Consider the following 23,176-nt stretch of genomic DNA (forward strand, 5'->3'; position numbering starts at 1 on the left):
AGAATAAACAACCAGCAGGCGAATAAGGGAAAGGGGTGGAAATGGAGCCATTCTCCAAGACAAAGGAGAAAGGTTGAGTTAGAAAAAAATCAAAAGCAGATGGCCCACAAGTCAGCCCTCCCAGGTGACAAGCAACAGAAAGGTCACAGCAAATGTTACCTGGTGTGGGTACCTGAAGGGAAGTGAGGGAGGCTACCTGAGCTTTAGAGACAAAGGTGAACCGCCACCTGGAAGGGAGGCCCTGCTCACTCTGATTGACAGAGACTAACAGCACCTTCTCGGTGGGGCGCTCCCTGCTCATCCTTATCATCAATATGCTAATTAACTCGTGTTTACACAGCTGGCCAGATGCTGTCTGCCACCACCAGAGCCTGGTTACAGAGCCTGCTAGCTCCTCCTCTCTGGCTGGCCACTCTGTCCAGCCAGTGACCTACTGTTCCTATTGGCCCAAGACTTGGATTTTGAGGTGAGTGGGGATCCCAGGGATAATTGAACCGGCCCCAGGAAAACCAGACATCTAACTTGAACTCCAATGTCTGAGACAAGGGAACAGCTTGTTTTGATTCATGTTACCAGCACAGATTGGGATTCCACCCCCCTTCAGGGACCCTCTCTCCGAGCACAAGGAGGGCAAATCTTGGCTTGGGGGCCATCTACCCCTGCACTTCCTCCATGGTGTGTCTGGCACCCAGTAACAGTGGAGTGTAAACAAGCTATGAGGTAGTAGCCAAGTCCCTGCTTGTGGCTTAGTGTATATAAAGCAACCTCCCAGTATTTCGCTCCTTTAAATATATTTTTTAAAAAGCAACTTAAAACCCCACCACCCAAGGGCATGGTGTCTGTGTGTTTCACTTGGTTATCCTCTCTAGAGCAGTCAGTTGGAACACCAGCTTCCTGGGGTACAGGCACAGCTCCCTCTTGCCACCCTCAGCTGCCCTTAGCATTTCAGGGGACCTCGGCTCAGGGCAGGCCCTATCTGTGACTTGGATGCAGAAAGGAACTTCGGGACTAGGCAGAATGCAGTAGATTTGGGATCTGAGGAAGTTACTTGAATGAAGGCTTAAGCAGGAGGTTAGAGAGGAGATCCTCACCTGAGAGCCAGGCCTTGGGCTTCTTAAAGAAGAATCCCAGAGAGTGAGTCATCCCCAAGGGTGGGCACCAGCTCTCAGGGGGACACTCGCAGCTCACAGCAGGCTGCTGTTTGTGTTTGCAGTAGCCACCTTTAATGCTTTGGTGGGGTTTGTAGCAAATGTCATAAAAAAAAAAAAACGTTGCTAAGAAAGCAAATGAAGTCACTTGATGGAACCTTAGGGGCACCAAACAGGATTAGCTGGCAGGGACACAGCCATTTTCACTGTGACAGTTGGGTTTGAGATTTCCAGATGTCTTGGGAAAGGGATGAGGCCACATCTAAGGTCGTACATATCCAGGCCAGAAGCCTGGGTCATTGTTTGTTTGTTTTTTTTTATTGTTGTTGCTTTGTTTTTGTTTGTGTTTGGGTTTTTTGTTTGTTTGTTTTTGTTTTTCGAGACTGGGTTTCTCTATGTAGCTTTGGAGCCTGTCCTAGTACTCGCTCTGTAGCCCAGGCTGGCCTTATATATCCACCTGCCTCTGCCTCCCGAGTGCTGGGATTAAAGGCGTTTGTTTGTTTGTTTGTTTAACGTCTTATATAAGTGTCTTATATGAAAGGAGTACTTATTCTACGCTTGCAGCCTTCAGAGCAAATTTTTAGTGTTGGGATTGCCAGTCTACTGGCAAGAGGCTTCAACTAGAGTCTAGGGTGAGGGGGCAGCTTTTCTTTCCCAGGTGCCAGTAATTTCTTCCTACCCTGACTCAAAAATGCCTTCACCTCCTCATTCCCTTCCCATTGCCTTTCAATTGTCTATTTCCATTTGTTTCACTTGTGGTACGTTTGAGTTTGCTATGAGTTTAGAATTCCCATACCTTCCTTGAATAAGTTTAGATTAAAGTTCTCTAAAGGAAGAGAACCAGTAGAATGAATATATACATATACACACATACACATATATATACATACATACACACACACACACACACACACACACACACACACACACACATTAAAAGGGGACTGTGGTGGTTTGAGAGAAAATGGCTCCCAAAAGGGAGTGGCACTTTTAGGAGGTGTGATCTTGTTGGAGGAAGTATGTCACTGTGGGGTCTGATTTTGAGGTCTTTTTCTTAAGCTTCACTCAGTGTGACAACTGACTTCCTGTTGCCTCTGAGTCAGATGTAAGGACTGTCAGCTCCAGCACCATGTCTGCCTGCATACCTCCATGTTTACATCCATGACAATAATGGACAGAACCCTCTGAAACTGTAAGCGAGCCACCTCAATTAAATGTTTTCTTTTTTTAAAAATTTTTAAAAAGATTTATTTATTTATTATATATACAGTATTCTGTCTGCAAGTCAGAAGAGGGCACCAGATCTCATTACAGATGGTTGTGAGTCACCATGTGGTTGCCAGGAATCGAACTCAGGACCTTTGGAAGAGCTGCCAGTGCTCTTAACCTCTGAGCCATCTCTCCAGCCCAAATGTTTTCTTTATAAGAGTTTCTGTGGTCACAGTTTCTTTTCACAGCTATAAATGTTAAGAATATTTCTTAAGATGAGCCTCTGTGCTCATGCAAATAATTCCAATCAGACAAAATTAGACCTAATAAAAGAAGCCCATGTTTAATGCAGCACTCCTGGGTAGCACCGGCAAAGCATGGTGAGGGAAGAGAGGAAAGGGGAGACCATGCAAACCCCGTGACCACGTGTTTATTTTCTGGGAGGCAGCCTAAATAGCTTGTGGAAGTGGTCCTGACCCTCCCTGGGGAGGGGTCACCACTTGGCAAGCTCTCTTGGCCCTCCCTGGGCCCTGGGGAGGGGTCACTGCTTTGCGGGCTTTCCCAGAGGTGGAGTCCAGACCAGGGCAACTCCCAGGGGAGAGGGCTTGAAATGGAGTTCCTGCCCAGTATTCCAAAGATGGGTGCCAGGGGCTGGGATGAAGCCCCTGACTATAACATTCCAGACTCTTTGTATGAGAGGTGTTAGCGAGCTGGGGTGCTGCTTCCAACGAAACATCCCAGACTCCTTGGATATAGGGATGTTAGGGGGCTGGGGTCTCACTTCCAACCAAACATCAGCAATCCCAAGTCTCTCCTTAGTCCTTGGAGAACACCAGCCTTAGAGGCAGTGTTTGCCATTAGTTGCCAAGTACAAGAGGCTCTAAGACTTTCCTGTGGCAGGGAAGATTTAGTCTACCTGTCTTGGCAGGATGAGAAGATCAATTCCCCAGGTGACATCCAGAAAGCTAAAGAGGTAAAAGGCAGCTTTTTGCTGTGTGGATGACTTTGCCAAACCCAAAGGCAAGCCTCAAGGTAGAAAGTCTTCTGTAACCATGCACAGAAAACCTTAACTAAGACAGTGATAATTAGATTGACCCACAGGATGTGGTCTGCATACCCCAACAATGGCTGTCTCACACTGGAGAGTCTACAAGTATAGACAGAGGTTTCTGTCCCGCCGTTCAGTCCCAAAGAAACACACAGAAGACTACATTAACTATAAAATGATTGGTCTATTAGCTCAGGCTTTTTATTAGCTAATTCTTACATCTTAAATTAGTCCATAATTCTTGTCTGTGTTAGCCATGTGGCTTGGTACCTTTATCAGTGAGGCATTCTCATCTTGCTTCCTCTTGGTCTGGGTAATGACTACAGACTGAGCCTTTCCTCTTCCCAGAATTCTCCTATTCTGGTCACATGCCTATACTTTCTGCCTGGTTACTGGCCAATCAATGTTTTATTAAACCAATACAAGTGATAAATCTTTACAAGACCATTGTCCCACAGCACTATCCTCCCCCCTTTTTTATCCAAAACAAAAACTCTGAATCTAATCTCATTTGTTTAGCTTTCTTCCTGACCATTATTCATAACAACTTGTAACCAACATGCTAAACAGAGACAAACATCCATAATCCATTTTTTGGGGATATGGGTATAGTTTTCCAAGCTACTTCCTGCTGAATGGGGCCACTGATAATCTTATGGGGACCTAAAGAAAATTTAAGATTATGGTCAAGTCCTAATTGGAATATTCTGTGAGGCTTGATCATCTCAGCTAAACAGTCTTTTTTCTTTCTTTTTTTAAATATTTATTTATTTATTATGTATACAATATTCTGTCTGTATGTCTGCAGGCCGGAAGAGGGCAGCAGACCCCATTACAGATGGTTGTGAGCCACCATGTGGTTGCTGGGAATTGAACTCAGGACCTTTGGAAGAGCAGGCAATGCTCTTAACCACTGAGCCATCTCTCCAGTCCCTCAACTAAACAGTTCTGAGGCTGTTCTGGATGTAGAATTCAGAGGAAACTCCAATAGAAATCCTCTAAAATGTTGGATCATCTGGGCCATCCACTACTGTCAGGGATTTTTTTCAGGGGGTGTCTTCCTTTATCAAACCTGATTTTTCTTTACCCAGAATGAGCAAATGTTTTTATTTACTGTGAAAACAAAAGCAAAACCTCTTCTCCAAAGTAACATATCTTTTGACTTAAAATTTGAAGTCAAGACATTTTCAAAATATATGTTATAATAATTATAATCAAATGTTATTTAGCAGCTGTTCTTTCTTCCTCAGCCATCAAACAATCCAAAGACAACACAGTATTCTATGTATATTTTTCATCTTTATGTGGCTTGTACTCACAGAGATCTGCCTGCCTCTGACTCCCAAGTGCTGGTATTAAAGGTGTGTGCCCCACACCCAACTGCTCTTTTTCTTTTTTAAAAAAGACTGTATCCTTTTTCTTTTTTCTCCCAAGCCTACATATACTTTTAAACATACTGTAAACCATTTAGAGTTTTTTTTTCTCTGAATCTATATATCTCTCTTTTTCTGACTACATGAGTCTTTAATTTGCTAAGTGATATGGCTAGGATTAAAGCTATGGCTTTGACAGCTGGATCCACCCCTTTCTTTAGCTTTCTGAGAGTCTAGCTTCATGGTAGAGGTACTGGCAGGAGCCATGTTTATTGCCACAACTCTATGAAGTTTCAAGCTCTCTGCCACCACTATGAAGCATGTAAGTTGGCTGTTCATAATCATCATTTAAGTGTTTTGTGGCAGGGTCAGGGTCTCTTAAAAGGACTACAAGGTTTTTGCAGCTAAAGCTGAGTCAGGAAGCCTCTCTTACACACTTGTCTCTTGCAAACAGAACACACCAGAGAAAATGCTGCCACCAAGAAGCTTAACTCTGTTCTTTTGTGTCTAGAATTACTTCCCAAGCTCTCTCAGGTTTTATGTGGATGTGGTTTCCCCACATTGGGTGCTATTTGTAGACAGAGGTTTCTGTCCCACCTTGTCCCACAGCCATTCAGTCCCAAAGAAACACACAGAAGACTACATTAATTATAAACTTGTGGGCTTATTAGCTCAGGCTTCTTATTAACTAATTCTTACATCTTAAATTAATCCATAATTCTTGTCTGTGTTAGCCACGTGGCTTGGTACCTTTTATCAGTGAGGCATTCTCATCTTGTTTCCTCTTGGTCTGGGTGACGACTGAAGATTGAGCCTTTTCTCTTCCCAGAACTCTCCTATTCTGGTCACTCTACCTATACCTCCTTCCTGGCTACTGGCCAATCAGCATTTTATTAAATCAATACATGTGACAAATCATTACAGGGTACTAGGCCACTGTCCCACAGCACACCAGGCTGGATGTCTCAGGAGCCCCAGTCTGGGCCTGAAAACTGAAGGGTTCCTGGAAAGCTGCTGCTCTTAGTCTGCATTGGAATCCTGAAGAAGTTGATTCTGATCATGTGAAGGGATGCTGCAGCAGCAGGATAGATGAACTTACCAGCGAGAGTGAGGGCAAGCGGGAAGAAAGCAGAGTTTTCTTCTTCCACGTCCTTTTATGTGGACTGTCACCAGAAGATGCCATACACAACACACATTTAAGGTGGGTCTCCCTGCTTCAAATAATTTGATTAAGAAAATCCCTCACAGGAGTGCCCAGCAGCTTGGGTTTTAGTTGATTCCAGATGCAGTCAAGTTGACAACCATGATTAGGCATCACGTTGAAACAACAAATTAAAATAGATTCAGCAGTTAATAGCTTATTGCTATGCCTGTTAATAGATGTTTATTCAACATTTTTAATTAGAGAGGTTTTGTTTGTTTATTTTGAAGTTCAGGGGACAGTCCCAGGTCTCACACATGCCAAGCAAGCTCCCTACAGCTGAGGTCCAACCCGTATCCTCTTTTTCTCCCTTACTAGGCCTTGCTCATTGTGATTCTGTATTCTGAAGCACTTTACTTTCCTAAATATTTATTAATGGACTATTTTTATAGCCAGATATGCCTTTAAACATTTACTTCGTAGACATCCTCTTGTGAAGTTTTGTTTATAGAACTGCTCAGAGAGAACAAGAACTACTCTGACCTCACAGAACTGGAGCAATTTTAACAGCAGCAGCGCAAGATTATTTGGGTTTGGGCTTTGCTGCAAAATGATGGATTGTGTTCTGTCATGTCTTATATGGCTCTGATGCTTACAACAGTTATCTAAAAATAGATGCATGCAGATTGTCTTCAGGAGGGGAATCCAGCTAGAAGAGCCCAATTCAAAGTTTGAGACTCGCGGATACAAAGTGAGATTTCTTATTTTTTGATTCACAGCAAGTGAGGGGTGATAGGCACACCCAGTACACCCATAACTGACACCAGTATATACATCCACAGATGCACGCTTCATTGTGCGAGTGCCTTCCTAGTGTTTGAAAGATGTGCCTATTCCTGTTGCCTCCTCTGGTTCCCATTTTGGCACAGCCTGTGCACTACAAGCATAGACACGCCCTCTCACTTCCACAGGGCTATCTGTCTAGAATTTAAATATGCAGGCAGGTTTTTTTTTTTTTTACTTCAGGTAGCTAACTTAAACCAGTTATTGACTGAAAAACTGTGATCCAATGTAACTGGGCATCATCCAGCACTTTCTTTGCCAAGGGAAAATGGATTTGCTCGAGTGAGTTACGCACAAATCTCTTCAGAGAGTTAGGTCTTAAATTTTGGGGTTGGTGAACAAAATAAATGCCATTATTATTATTGCTGTTATTGTAGGCAAGCCTATTACTTAAGAGTCATGAGCTTATTTTCTTAGATGCTATAGGTCAATTATTCTCAGTAACAATACATAGTACAGAAGGCAATTTGGGGGTGGAGTGACGCCCAGCAGTCAAGGTTTGCTCCCGGGCTCCAGTGATTCCCCAGGGCCTGGCACACCTGTGGATGTCCTCTGGTCACGAGTGACTCCAGGGAACTCAACTCAACTGCACCTGCCTTACGTCACTTGTTTTCCAGTAAAGCTTTCTGTTCTTTTCTTCTCTGTAAGACTAGAGCAGCCATTCTGTGCAAGGCCTGAATGTCTGGTGAGCATGGCAGAGCTAAAGAAAAGTCATTTCTTATGTGATGCCTGTGTATGTAATACTCTCATTGTAGTTCATAAAACTGAATGATTTGTGCTAATGGACCAAAACCTGACGGCCTTTACTTTAAGCCATAGAGGGTATTTCTGTGTCCCCAACCACCTACCCTGCCTAGTACTAGCTACTTAATGTAATTAGAGCAAGCGCACATGCCTCGTATATGGATAACAAGCCTCAGCCCATTGTTGGACGTGTTCCCAAATTCCTAAGAAGAAAACCTGGCACCTGATATTTATTGTTGAAAGCTATGACTTGGATAATCTACATGCCCTCTGTGAAGTGCTGGTCAAGAGTGAAGAGCAAAGAACCAGCACAGTCACCGAGCACACAAAAGCCATAATTCATTAAGCTACAAATAATGAAGGATACTCCCCTACCCGCATAGGACTGACCCCTGATGAATTGGACCTCATTACTCATCCAGCTGGAGGCTATGTTCTCAAGATGTCTGTGGGAGTTTGTCTAAAATCCAGGGCTCTTTGAATAGCAATTTGCACCTTTAAAACTCGCCCAGCAATTATTCTTAAGTGGCCATCTGGTATCCACCTACCCAACTGTCACCTTTAAATGGTTATTGAGAAGTTTCATTATTCACATTTTTGGCACATGTATTTTCAATTACAGGCACAAGCCTTTCACTACTAGAATTTTTTGGTGTGCCAAAAGTGGAGTACACGGTACAGCTCGATTTGGTGCTTTTCTTTCCAGTAGGGCCACAAAATAGATTTTAGGGTCACACTTTCACAGAAACGTCAAGGTCACTCTAGGGTCAATGTCATCTAACACAAAATCCCTTTTCCTACCTCCTAGACCAGCTGGTTCTTCCTCCCTGAAGGCCCATGGGCTCCTCAGAGGGCCTTGGTAGAGTGGAGGAGGCTTTGCTGCTTTCAAGAAAGGATCTTTTAGGATCAAAGGAAGCACTCACTCTTCCCCCAGATCATCTGTGTCCTGGGCTCACAAAAGACCACGTCTTCTTTCCTACTCTGTTTGAGGTCATTCTGAAGCAAGTTCTCTTTAGGTAGCAAGGGAAGGGGGCCACCGGGAAGACTACAGGCAGCTCACTTGTTTTAGTGAGAACAGAAACTGGGGTTGAACAGGGAGATTCGGGGTGTATGAGTTACCTTTCTGCTCCTGTGACCAAATGCCATGACCAAGGTAGCTTACCGATGAAAGTGTTGATTTGGGCTCAGGGTTCCGGAGGGAGGGATAAGAGTTCTCCATCATGGTGGAGAAGCATGGCAATGGGAACAGGAAGCTGAGAGGTCACACCCTCAACCACAAGCACAAAGCAGAGAGAGGGACCAGGAAGCTTTGCTTTGGAAAATGTATTTCCTCCATCCTCGCTGCACCACCCAAGCCTCCCCAAACAGAGCCAATAACCCAGTACCAAGTATTCAAATACCTTAGCCTATGGGAGACATTTCTCATTCAAACTATCATAAAGGGTTGACAAGGCAAAATCTAGAACACTGAGGAATATGACCAAGCTGGATAGGGAAGAGGAGGGGCAGGGCTCTGGATAGTAAAGACTGGCCAGCTGCACTCCCCTCATGAGCTCTTGAGGGGCTTATGCAAGAAAGACCACAGCTACATCTCGGTGGCTGGGATAGAGTTAGCCCCCTGCCATGGTAAAACCATGAGCTGATCGTGAAGATATGAGAACAAAAAAGAGGTAGTCTTATTAACAGATGCAAAACACCTGCACGGTGGCTAAAGGTATGGCAGCCAGCCCTGCCAGTAGCAGACAGTCAAGGTCAGCAGCGAACAAACCACAGGTCAGAGGTGGAAAGAGTGGGACTTCAGCCACCCCTAAGTGGGTGGGGAACATATGAACAGTCTGTGATCATTTCCTTGACTGGGCCCAGGCTGGGGTCCCTCACTTAGCTGGTGAAAGATCCCATAGCACCCCAAATTCCTGCATCAATCCCAGACCCCTATGCTCTATGGCTGTACCATGCAGGAGAATTTCCAAAGGTTTCCTCTTGGCTGCTCGGCACTGAAATCTCTTCCTAGTATTCAGGGACTTTTCCATCTTTTGAGTGTGTTGGGAGAATGAACCCATATCCCACTTTGGAGGCTGAATCCAGGCAAATGGGGCATCTTCCAACCATATAAGTAGCTGCTCACTCTTTACTCCACCTTCTTTCCTCCCTATAACAGTGCCTGGGCACATGGTGGCAAATCCTTCACCAGCTGGACCAGTCTGGGGGCTGAACTGAGATCCTCCTGAGGACCAGCAGGATGCTCCTCCCGGCAGTGAGAGTAGAGATCATTACAGGTATGAGGGACCTGGGAGAAGGGGGATGGCATCCTGCCCCATCCATCCCAGGTGTGTGCCCACCATCCCTGCCCCTGCAGTTCTCACAGTGGTTCTGCACACTGCATCTCAAAGTTCTATTCTGTTTAAACTAGGGGAGACAGCTTTGTGTTGCCAGTGGCCCAAAATTTGGCTGGTTGTACACAGCATAGTGCATGCATAGGCTTTCTGCTTTGAAGTTTGAGTTGGAGGGTTCCTCAGATCATCTCCCAACTCGTCACCTAGGTGACCTCAGCAATCATTTTTAGAAAATGGCATCATAGACTGGTCCTGGTTTCATCGAAATGTCCATTAACTAAGTCAATTTGTCTGGTAATTATATCTTGTATTTGTTTATTTGTTTGGAATGTCTTAACAAATGACCCCAGAGCGGGTGGATTATACAGCGGAAATTTGTATTGTCACAGTATTTGAGGTTGGGAATATGAAATCAAGATGACAGCAGGCCTGGCTTATTTTTAGGCATTTCTGAATGGCTTTCAGATGTTCTTCCTGCCATGGTGTTTTCCCCATCCCGCACCCAGTGTCCTTCCCCTAGTCTCTTCTTGCAAGGTCATTGGTTCTATTGCTTCTGTTTAGAGTCAGAGGACTTTATTTTGATTCATTTGACTCATTTAAAGGTCCTGTCTCCAAATGTAGTTATGTTATTCTAAAGAACTGGAAGTCAGGAATTTTCAGGGAACAAACATTTTGTCTATAAATGTCATGATAAGTAGAGAGCATTGTTTTTGGAGGTCGCTTTTTTGTTCCTGGATGCCCAGACCAGGAAATAACCACTCAGAAACTATCTTATTTATAATACTGTTTGGTCAATAGCTTAAGCATATTCCTAGCTTGCTCTCATATCCTAAACTAACCCATCTCCATTAATCTGTGTATTGCCATATTGCTGTGGCTTACTGGGTAAAATTCTGTCTGGCATCTGTCTCTGGTGGGGCTACATGGCTTCTCCTGACTCTGCCTTCTTTCTCCCAGCATTCAGTTTAGGTTTCCCACCTAGCTCTATTCTGCCCTATCACAGGCCAAAGCAATTTCTTTATTCATTAACCAATAAGAGCAACACATATACAGAAGGACCTCCCACACCACAGTATCTGATATGCTGAAGCCTCCAGTTGACCTTAAACGTTGCTGCTACTCTTTATATAGGTAAGACTCATACCTGGAAGAAGAAGGTTGTGGAAGGCCCTGCCTTTTCCACGTGTGTTATCATGGCTACAGGGCTGTGCCTGGGTGGTGGGAATGTGCTGATGTGATTGTCCTTTCTCACCTCGATGACAGTATAGGAGCACATTAATGGGCCGAGTCTCACGCACAGTGGAAGGCTGGGCACTAGCCAACTGCTCTCCTTTGCTTTGTCCTTACTGGTTTGCACCCTTGCTGGCTTGTCAGGAAGAGGGAGGTAAGGTAGCACAGCTTCCTCCATGGTGCAGTCTCTGGACATGTGGAGCCGGAGAGTTCTCAGTGTCCAGCGTGCTACTAGAATGATGGCTATGTGTGGTGGTTCGCAGGAGAGCTATTTCCCCATAGGCTCCTGTAGTTGGACATTCAGCTCCCAGTTGGTAGCACTGTTCGGGGGAGGTTTAGGGGTGGTCTTGTTGGAGGTCACATGTCCCTGGAATCAGGCCTTGAGAGCTTAAACCCTGGATCTACTGATCTACTTCCAGTTTGCTCCTTTGCCCTCCCTCCCTCCCTCCCTCCCTCCCTCCCTCCCTCTCTCTCTGTTTTTCTCTTTCTCCTTTGTGCTTGCATTTGATGATGATGGGACCTTTTTTTTTTTTTTTTCCTATAGCGGTGGAGCCAGTCTTGGAACTTGCTCTGTAGAGCAGGCTGGCCTCAAACTCCCAGAGATCTGCCTGCCTCTGATTCCCAAATGCTGGGATTAAAGGCGTGCGCCACCACCACCTGGCTGATGATGGGAATTATTAATATTCCCCATCCCATGCTGCTGTCATGCCTGCTACAATGGACTCATCTCTAGGGAACTCTAAGCCAAAGTCAACGCTTCCTTCCCTAAATTGCCTTGGTCATTGTGTTTTATCGTGACAGAAAAGCAGCTAATACATTGTGTATTTAGGACTGGAACAGACTAGCCAGGTACACAGGGCAGATGCCAGTGTGAAAGCTGGCGTCTCTGATGCTGGTTCTTTCATTCTGGCTGTTACCTGTCCTGGGGAATTACACAGAAACTCCTCTTCACCCAGGCCTAGGAGAGATTTCCAACAAGTCCAGCTAGGTGATGCAGGGAGCTTTTGTGTGTGTGTGTGTGTGTGTGTGTGTTTGTGTGTGGTTGCTTCCAGGAGCATGGTTCACTGAGGCGATTGTAGCGCTGAAAGAAGCCCAACTCGGCATGAGTGAGAATTGTAAACTGTACCCTGGAGGTCCCTGCAGGCAAACAGCTGGGAAAGAGGCTCCCCCCCCTCATTGCTACAGACCTCAGGTAAGGGCCTGGTGGATATTGTAAGTTTCTTGTGCATATGGTGAGTCTGGGAGTCTCCAGAAGGGAATGCTTCTATGGGAAACAGCTACAGAGTAATCCTGCAGAGAATAGCAGGCAATGATGGACATCTCTTTTGTGCCATTGGTCTCCCTGGCCTGACGGGGCCTTCTGACCTCATTTGACAGTCTCTTCAGCTCAGCCCTGGAGGGCTAGCCTGAGAGCTGGAGAGGCTTCTTGGTGATGCCTGAGATGGGTGGACAATTTGTAGGAAGGAGACCACTAGTTGGTTCCCAGCCACCCGGCTAGCTTAGACCTGAAAGAATCACACAGAAACTCTATTAATTAAATCACTGCTTGGCCCATTAGTTTTAGCTTCTTATTGGCCAACTCTTATATTAATTTAACCCATTTCGATTAATCTGTGTATATGGTCACGTGGCTGTGACTTACTGGGTAAAGTTCCCAGCGTCTATCTCCGGTGGCTCCATGGCTTCTAACTCTGCTCTTCTTTCTCCCAGCATACAGCCTAGCTTTCCCTGCCTAGTGCTGTTCTTCCCTGCCATCGGCTCAATGCAGTTCTCTATTCATTAACCAATAAAAGCAACACACAGACAAGGTCCTCCCACATCAAATTTGTATTTCTTTTTCTTCTTTTCAGTCTTCTGGTGAGGAAAAACTCTTGCAGACAAGCACATTCACTAGAGACACAGAAGGCAAATCAGGGGCAAATTACAAAGTACTTGTGATTCCTCATTCCCTGTTTCTTAAAACAGGCTGAAGATACAACGGTGCTCACTGGAGTCCCGCTGCTCTGTGTGACGACCCAAAATCGTGTTGGAAAGCAGGCTGTAAATAGGAGTCCCTCTGGCATCTCCAGATGCCTGACCTCTGCCCAGGTCTCTGCCCTCTTGGGGATAGATGCTGCCCACATCCACCCACATCCACTCCTGCCTGTGGGTAGTTCTACCAAATGACAGTACTGCCGCTCCTCTCAGAATGCTCAACGTACTCCAGACGTGCTTGATGTGCAGTCTGGAAGCAGAGCTGTTTGTGTTTCACCGTAAAACACACTGTCAAAAGGATGGGCAGTTCACTCAGCTTCATACTGAGGATTTGAAATCAAATGTCACAGTCCAATTAGGAGAGATTTTAGAACATCAGGTATGGCTGGAGGTGGTGCATTACCATAGAAACTGGAAGCTTTTGAGCCACAAAAAGTAAGATAATTGGGATCCTATTATTCCAGAATTCTGAAAATGCAGTGTTCATAGGAATCTATCTATCTGCCTATCTGTCTGTCCATCCATCTGTCCATTCATCTATCTATCTATCTATCTATCTATCTATCTATCTATCTATCTATCATCTATCATCTCTAACTCACATATGTATCTATCAATCATCTATCAGTCACCTACCTATCATCTGTATACCAGTCATCTATCTGTCTGTCTGTCTGTCTGTCTTTCTACCTATTCTCTACTATCAACTTACCTTCTATATAAATAAGAAAATATACATTTAAAAATACTGTGATAAGTTATTTGATAAAACCTTAAGGCTATTGAAGGAAATACAAAAAGAACCCTAAAAAATAGCTAACCTGCTTCATTTCAAATCAATTCATGGGAAATTGGCGAAAGAATAAGGGAGATCTGGTGTGGAGCCCTGTTCTGAAGACAAGGCAGGACTTCTTAGAGCAGGAATGCTGTTATTGTATCTTTAAAATTATTGCTATTATTATTATTTTGGGGGAGGTTGAGACAGAGTTTCTTGTGTAACCTTGGCTGTCCTGGAACTCACTCTGTAGACCAGGCTGGCCTCAAAATCACAGAGATTCTCCTGCCTCTGCCTCCTGAGTGCTGGAATTAAAGGCATGTGCCACTATCACCCAGCTTTTAAAAATTATTTTTGCATGTTGAAATTAACATGATTAAAAGAGTGAATGCATGTTTTAACAAATAATTATGAACCAACAGTCTTGCTCAAGGCTGAGAAGGAGAATGTTCCAGGGCTCTGATGCACAGATGTGTCATTTTCAGTCACAAATCTGCCTCCTTTCTAATGTATGATTGTCCTTATTTTGTAGAAATTATTTCAGTTGTTTTGACTTTTACTTATCAAAACTATGCTGTAGAATCTTATAGAAAGTTTTTTAAAGAAAAGATTCTTTATCTTTAAATCTTTGATTATTTAAATAAACAAGATTTCCTTTTTTTATTTTCTGTGTTTCTGTATGGACTTGACTGTGTGCACCATGTGTGTGCTGGGACCTCTGAAGGCCAGAACAAGGTGTCAGATCTCTTAGAACTGGAGTTACAGGCACTGTGAGCCATTTGGTGTGGGTGCTGGGAACTAAACCCAGGTCCTCTCTAAGAGCAGCAAGTGCTCTTAACCACTTAGCTACCTCTCCCATCCTTATTACATTATTTATTTAAGACTTGGGGATTGTGAACCACAGAGTACTTGCGGAAGTCCGAGGACAACTTGCAGAGATCATTTCTCTCCTTTCCCAGTGTCCTGAGTATCAAACTGAGGTCGTTATGCTGGGTGACAAGGAACTTCTCCTTCCGAGCCATCTCACTGGGCCTAGAAATATTTTTGCATATATAAAGTTCAACTAATTAGCATTCAGTTTGGTGAGTTTTGACAAATGGAAACCCAGCACCTCATGAATATGTAAAATATTTCAACAACTCCAGAATGTTCCTTCTTGCCTTCCTTTGGTCAGTCTCCACAGAATGAACATTAGCATAACTCTGACTTTCTTAACTATGAAGTCCATCTGCCATTGTCTAGCTGCATGTGGCTTAACCTTGTAATGACTCTTCTGATACTTGCAGAGACACAGCAACTAGGGACTGATGCTGAGGCGGGAGGTAGCTTCCCGTGTGTGGTAATGGGACAGATCCACAGTAGAGACTACAGGCTGGCCACACGGAGAGCCTCACCTAGTTAGCAGCCAGAAAGACACCCACTAGAACAGGTTGGAGCCAGCAATGCTTGCAAGTTTGGAGAGCAGATTTGGGTCAGGGTTAGTGGCCAGCAGATAGCCAAGGTCCACAACTACTGAAACAGAAGTTAGAGATGTGGACAGCCATGCCCTAAGTGGGCGAGCAGCATGTGGATGTCACATGACCATCTCCCTGGTGGGGTCAGAAGAAAATATACTATAGAACCCTTAACTGGCTTGACTTGTGATAGGCTCAGAGATTTTTTAAATCTTTTCAATTTGTTTATTCTGTTTTTATGTTTATGGGTATATGGATGTTTTGCTCGCACATATGTCTGTGCACCACATGTGTGCCTGGTGCCCACAGAGGTCAGAAGAGGGTCTTCAATCCTCTGGAACTGAAGTTATGGATAGTTATGAACTGTTATGTGCTTGCTGGGAATAGAGCCAACCTCCTCTGCAAGCACAATTGCTTTTAGCCTTTGAGCCATCTCTCCAGCCCCAAGCTCTGAGATTTAGGCAGTCTCCATAGGAATCAGCTCAACACTTCCGGTTTCTGCTGTAAGTCCCGTTAAAAAGACCTAGCCTAGCAGCTTAGCTGTTTTCCTTCTCTTTGGATCCTCCTTCTCTCTGGAGTTTCTTTTATATTTCTTTGATTTTTCTTAAAAAACTTTGTTTTCACATCACTTGTTCCCATTTGTGCATGGTTTTAATTATTATCAGTGTGAGACAACAAACTCAAGAACTACGGAGTCACGTTGACTTTTGGTGACCAGTGACTTTCCAGTGCTGTAAGTCTCTGGGCCAATAACGTTCCCATCACCCTCAAAGCTCTATATCCCTGTCACCTGGCCACAGCATTGTGTTTGTTACTTTTCTGTTGTGAACACCATGTAAGGCAACTGAAGGACGAGTTTATTTGTGGTTATAGTTCCAGAGGGGAGGAGTCCATCATGGAACAGAGGTATAGCAGCATGAGGGAGGCATGGCAACAGGAGCAGGGAGTTGAGAACTCACATCCTCAATGGTAAGCTGAAACAGAGAGGAAACAGGAAGTAGAGTGAGGTTGCATCCTCTCAAAGCCCACCCCCAATGACCTACTTCCTCCAGTCGGGCCAGACTTCTAAAGTCTTCCACAGCATTGCCAACAGTAGGGGGAAATCACATGTTCAAATGCCTGAGCCTAGGGAAAGCATTTCCGATTTGAATCCAGATTCACATGCAGGCTAGGGAAACAGTCTACTTCCAAGATACTCCATAGCCAATAGATACCTACTCTCGCATCTTGGTTAAAGATGCCTTCAAGAGTTATCTGTGTTGCTGTCTGACTCCAGCCTTTGTCTTTCCTCGTGGCTGAGTGTAGCAGTCACAGCATGGTCCTTGCTGATTTTTTTTCCTTCTCCCAATTCTCCCATTAATGGATAGTTGAGTTGTTTCCTCTTTTCCTGTTTGGACTGTTATGGTTAAGGGGCTGTGAATACTTTTCCATGTGTCCTTTTGTGAATGTGATGCTTCTGTTTACTGTGGGTAGACTTATGTAGACGGTGGGAGCAAGGGTGGTAGATATGTGTTTGGTTTGTAAGAAACTCCTGAACAACTTGCCAAGGAAGTATGGTGTGGGAGAATTGTCTGTATTCTGTCAATCATGTTTTAAATAAACGCTGACTGGCCAGGCAGGAAGTATAAGCGGGTCAACCAGACAGGAAGTAGAGACAGGGTGATGAGAACAGGAGAATTCTAGGAAGGAGGAAGCCCATTCCTCTGAGTTCTGCCCAGATCATGGAAAAAGTAAAATGTGACCTGCCCCACTGAAAAAGGTACTGAGCCATGTGGCTAACATAGACTAGAATAATGGGCTAACATAAGTTATAAGAGCTAATATGAAGCCTGAGCTAATGGGCCAATCAGTTTATAATTAATGCAGACTCTCTGTGTGATTTTCTCTGGGACTAAATGGCTGGGGGACCAGGTGGGACAGAAACCCCAATGAGCAGGCCCTCATGTTACAGAAGTAGGATGGCCTCACCATTCTGCCAGGACTCCACTTCCTCCCCAACACTGCTATCGCCAGTCTTTGTAATGAGTGTGGAGTGATAGCTCATGACCATGAGCAATGTTTTATACATTTTTGGTTCCTGTCTCCTCTTTTGTGGAACATCTATCTATTAACATGTAAAAAGGACATCTCCCTTCCCATTGTATGAAGTACAGATAATAATAATAATAATAATAATAATAATAATAATAATAATATTGCTAAAACTGCTGCAGCAAATGAGGCAGAATGGGGAATGGGAGTAAGGGAGAAGGGTCCTTCTAACACATCTATTTGAGGATGCTTTCTCTAGTGAAGGTTTTTTTTTTTAATCAGAAATATGAGAATGAGCTACAGCCATGAACAATATAAAGATCTGAAGGGAGAGAAACCACAAGGCATAGCTGCTTCAGGGGACAGGGGTGGAGGGGTTGCCTAGTCAGGTGGAAGAATGGAGAAGTCTGATTCTACTGTGTCTTACAATGTTTGCACAGACATTGACTAGTTCCACTGGCCTGTATTTGGAGATGGGTTTTTGGGCATAGATCATTGGCTATACTCAACTCGATAAACTCTCCCACAAAGGGGGAGTTTGGCTTGGTTCTTGCAGACTCTCAAAACACTGTCTGAAGAAGGGAGATCTGGCAGCAGGTTAAAGGTGTCTCATGGTGGTAGGGCATGTCTAGACTGATTAAATTTTTCTTCATATTTTGCTGCTGGGAGCCAAACCCAGGGTCTTGCCCATGTGGTATGACTGTTCTGGGTCTTGTACATGGGGCGTGCTTGTTCTACCACTGAGCTACAACACCATCTCCACACAGAATTCTGAATGGAGGAGTGGGGATGTTTTAGAAAGGATATGTTCCCTTTCTGCACTGCTCAAATATCTCTGGGAGAAAAGTAGTGATGTCTCTTGCCCTCAACTCAGAGCTCTCTAGGGCAAAGAACAAATACAGACAGGACAGGGTAACCCTGGAATGTAACCCACATTCTAGTTCTCTCAGGTCTAAGTTAGCTCTCAAACACATCACAGACGAACCAGGCCTGGTCACATTGTGTGTGGACACAGATGAAGGTTCAAATCTCCCAATCTTTCTGAGGCTTAGACCCTTTCCAGGGAGGTTGGACCTCCTGGCCACTCAGGTTTGATGCAGCCTGCTCCAAGATTGAGATCTTTGCTTCTAGAGCTGAGAGAGCTAGAGGAAAAAGAAATATATAAAACCTTCACAATCTTGCCTGGGAAGAGACAAGCATGGAGCCTCAGCTGGGATTTGAGGTTTGTCCATCCTTCCTGGACACTAAGTCCCAAATCACCACAGGAAACTAGAGACTACCAGATCTCACAGGCTTCCCTGGGGACTTCCCAGCTGTGGCTGAGGACAAGGAATGCGGGAGGAAGGTTGCTGTCTTGCAGATGGTGGACACAGCAGAACAAAGGGGTCGGCGAAGAAGTACTGTGACGTCAGTGAGGCTCTACTGTGCTCATACTTTCGTTTCTGGGGCGACACTGTCCGAACCATCCACCCTCTACAGTTCTTAAAAGTTACAAGCTTTACCACACATAGTTCTTAAGGGAAAAGGGTTTTCCTCTTTATTCTTGGTGTTTTGGGGGTGGATATTTACAAAACGAATACCACAGAGTTGGATATACCCAGAAAAATGGCTCCTGTGGCCAGGCAGGCTAACATGTCTGCTCCGTGTGGAACAACCTTGCTCACAAGTATTGTAACAACATTTAAATTGGGTGCTCTCAGTGAATTTCCAATATCCGTACAACACTGTGACACGGTCCTTGTGCTGGACCTGTGATGCCCATACTAATTCCTGCTACTTCAGGCGGCTCTGCCTGCACCCCGTACCCTCTCTGTTTTATCCTTCCTCTTCTTGTCCCTGGAGATCACAGTTTTAAAATGTATTGTTTGTTTGTTTGTTTATTTATTTATTTATTTTTCATGTGGAGGCCAGAGGATACCTTGTAGGAGTTGGTGCTCTTTGGGTCCGAGGGATCAAACTCAGTTGTCAGGCTTGGTGACAAGCGCCTTCTCTCTGAGCCTGATAACCACAGCCTCACTCTTTAAGTTATTAGAGTATGCTTACTTCTACTCATAAGTGAGAATATGTGGTATTTTTTTCTTCTGTGACTTATTTAACTTAACATATTGTCCGCTGTTTATTTTCATCTGTTAGATGCAGGGTCTCTTTTGTAAAGATTGAATGGTATTCAATTACACAGATCTGAACCAGTGTATAATATAATTTACAAATAATTATAAATAATACATTATATCATTTATTTTTCTGTCTACCATTTAGCAATCATCTATTATCTATCATCTATCTGTTATCTGTTTTTTTCTATCATGTATTTAGCTACATACCTATTATCTATGTATTATTTATCTAACATCTGTCTGTCTAGTATCACTATCATTATCTACATATCTATCTACTTTCTCCAAACAGAAGGATTTCTGGCTACAAAACTCCATTCATATCTCATGCAGGGACAAATGAGCATCTTCTAGGAAGCTGTCCTTTGGTTTTCAGCACATGTTTTGCATGAGAGACAAGTGCTATTATATGTGACATCTAAATTACAGAATGAACTCACATTGAAAAAGTAGAAAGGCATGGTTGTAGGAGGAAATGAAGTTGAAGACAGGTTCTCCTGGCCTCTGGTGGAAATGCTTGTTGACAGCCCAAATAAGGAGCTGAATGTGTCAATCCCAGAAGAGACACGGGATCCGCAAGGCTTTGAGAAAGAAGCCCAATGGCTGGAAAGTATTCCTCTGGTTAATGACAACTCTTTTGCAAAAGATTTAGGGCCTATTAACAGGAAGTGGGCCATAAAATATATACAGCTTCTAGGACAGGGGTTTAATAGCTCCAGGGACAACCTAAATGATGATAGTGGACTTTCCTAGCTAAAATGTGATTTTTCTTTGGTTAGTGGTGACGCCGAAAATCTGGCCTCCAGAAAGGAGTTGTTTCAAAAACATAGTCATGGTGATTGATAGGGTACAGTGAAAGAATTTAGAAACGTGGAGTTCGAATAATGAATGTGCAAATGACTAGACATTGTCCTCTAGGGAAACAGAATGAAACCAGGCTGAAAGTGTATATAAAGATCGCTGGGACTTCTGTGTGCTTGGGACTTACCTGTGTGCAGCCACTTCTGTGTACCTGGCTTTCTAGGCAGTGTGGCCCCTGCAATGGGAGGACCCAAGTGACTCCTCCTCTGTCACCTTAGGGACTCATCTAAAGGAATAGGATCCAACAACAACCCATGGCACACTCACACTGCAGAGCAGATAGAATGTATGTATTTGATAAAAGGGGGCTTGTTAGACCGGCTTATCTGATACTGGTTGGTTAGACTGACCATGATTATCTATATGCTGCAGATGCCTCAGAAGTCCCAATCCAGTGCTGCAAGCCTGGAAGCTGGAGAACTGCTGACTTCTAATCCCCACTGGGAAGCTGAAGAAGCTGAAGTTGGACATCAGGGGAGGATGGTAGCATATCTGACAGATGTACTCAGAGAAGAAGGAAAAGGAGAAGGGGGAGAAGAAGGAAGAGGAGGAGAAGAAAGGAAGAGAAGAAGGAGGAGAAGGAAGAGGAGAAGGGGAAGGAGGAGAAGGAAGAGGAGAAGGGGGAGAAGAAGGAAGAGGAGAAGGAAGAGAAGAAGGAAGAGGAGGAGGAGAAGGAGAAGAAAAAAGAGAAGGGGGAGAAGAAGGAGAAGAAATAGGAGAAGAAGGAAGAGGAGAAGGAGGAGAAAGAAGAGGAGAAGGAAGAGAAGGAGAATAAGAAGGAAGAGAAGGGGAGAAGAAGGAGAAGGAGAAGGAAGAGAAGAAGAAAGAAGGAGGAGAAGAAAGAGGAGAAGGGGAGAAGAAAGGGAAGAAGGAGGAGGAGAAGGAGGAGAAGAAGAAAGAGGAGAAGGGGGAGAAGAAGAAGGAGAAGAAAGAGGAGAAGAAGGAAGAGGAGAAGGAGGAGAAGAAGGAGAAGGAAAAGGAGAAGGGGAGAAGAAGGAAAAGGATAAGGGGAAAAGAAGAAAGAGGAGAAGGAGAAGAAGAAGAAAAAGGAGAAGGGGGAGAAGGAGGAGAAGAAAAAAGAGGAGGAGAAGAAGAAAGAGGGGAAGAAGGAGGAGAAGGAAGAGGAGAAGAAGGAAGAAGAGAAAAAGAAGGACAAGAAGAACGAGGAGGAAAAGGAGAAGAAGAAGAGCAGAAAGGTGACCACTTCTTTTTCTTTGAACTATAAGTAGTCTCTTTTCTCATTGCTGTGACTAAATACCTGTTAAGAACACCTTAAGGATGGGCTAACTCATAGTTTGACAGTACACCAACCGCTGCAGGGAAGGCATGGTGGCAGGAGCATGAGGCACTGGTCATGTTGCATTTGCAACCAAGCAAGAGAGAGAGAGAGAGAGAGAGAGAGAGAGAGAGAGAGAGAGAGAGAGAGAGAGAGGAATACTGGTCTTCAGCTCCTTTTCTCCATTTTATTTGGTCCAGGACCCCAGACCAAGCAATGGTGTCACCTACACTTAAGATGTGTTGTTCCACTTCACTGAGCCCAATCTAGAAAATTCCTCACAGACATGCCCAGAGACTTGTTTCCATGGTGATTCTAGATCCCATCAAGTTGACAATCAAGATTAATGCCAATTGGAAGGTGCTGCCCACATTTAGGGCAAGTCTCTTTGGAATGGTCCTCACAGACATGGCCCTGTGCCTCCAAGACTGACTCTAAATCCAGTCAAGTTGACAGCTGAGATGAACTGTCATGAGCTGGAAGCCAGAGCATCCGTTCTTCCCCACCTCAGCTCTGCAGACACTTCTTAGAGCCTCCTTAAAGATACCCCATGACATGAGCAGTGGGCTTGTTCCAAAGCTGTGGCCAGAGAGTGGAGCCTTTTCACCCTCTGTCCTTCCTGCCAAATAAACCAAGGTCAACGAGGCTTGCAAATGAACAGCATCCTGAAGTTTCATACTATTTGGTGAGATTCTCCCTGCTGGCAGTTAAAAGGAAGAATATGCATATTCTGAATATCTACGCATGTATTTATGCAGAATTTATGGACTTCAGTGTGTCAATTCAGTCATTTCTTTTTCCTTTGAAAAATTCAAGTTGACAAGGCCTGCTGTATTTGTTTTCTCTGGTGCTTGATTAATTAGTGATCATTTGGGGTTGAGATGGTAGTTTCTGCTGTAGGATAATTTCCTACACACCCCCTTAGAAGCCCTAGTGCATCTGACAGTAGCTGCAGCCAGCCTGGGCTTGTAGGCTCACACAGTACACCTGCCTCTCTGACCTTATAAGAGACTTGAGTCATGGTCTTCCCTCCAATCTTGAGCAGTGTGGTAGCTTTTTCTCACAGAGTATAGGGTCTGGCTTTTGGGAGCATCCCCTATTCACAGGGAGGGAGGAATGGGTCAGCAGCTGTATCTTAATTCAAGTTTGGATGCTGTGGATCTGTGCTGTGCTGTGCTTTGCAATAGGACAGAGCTTTACATCGGTGCTGCATCCTAAGTCTTTTGTTCAAAGACAGAGCCAGATGTGTTTGACAGTGGAGAAACATAGACGGCAGAGATGTTAGGGACTACCACCTTTGCTTCAGAGAAGGGAAACTGAGTCTGTGAGTGGGCCATGGAACTTCACAGCCAGTGGCAACTCTCAAACAGTAGATTCTGATGACCCATTCACGATCCTGTCACAAATGCCGCCTCTGCAAATTAGTGATGTCCTAAGACATAGAAACTTTGCTTTGTAGTTTCCGATTGGCTGGGCATTCATAGCCTCCTGTGATGCTAAAGGAATCATTGAAGAAAGCTCAGTCCTGATTCTCATGGTGACAAAAACTGAACGTGCTAAAGATTTTATTATTAAGTCTTGACTGACAAGGACACCATAAGGTGTTCCAGTGTACATAA

At 44.4% G+C, this 23,176-nt stretch overlaps 1 long non-coding RNA gene across 1 annotated transcript; it reads left to right on the forward strand.

Annotated features, from left to right (window-relative positions):
* The first annotated feature begins 423 nt into the window (after positions 1-423).
* Positions 424-20,851, forward strand: LOC121446769. The gene is made up of 4 exons (XR_005974127.1): positions 424-466; positions 5,703-5,979; positions 9,665-9,782; positions 20,654-20,851. It is a non-coding gene; the product is annotated as an uncharacterized LOC121446769 (long non-coding RNA).
* The last annotated feature ends 2,325 nt before the right edge of the window (positions 20,852-23,176 follow it).

The sequence above is a fragment of the Microtus oregoni genome, unplaced genomic scaffold, assembly GCF_018167655.1.
Source record: "Microtus oregoni isolate MIOR12 unplaced genomic scaffold, Mior012 000004F_ref0000308, whole genome shotgun sequence".
Classification (NCBI taxonomy): domain Eukaryota; kingdom Metazoa; phylum Chordata; class Mammalia; order Rodentia; family Cricetidae; genus Microtus; species Microtus oregoni.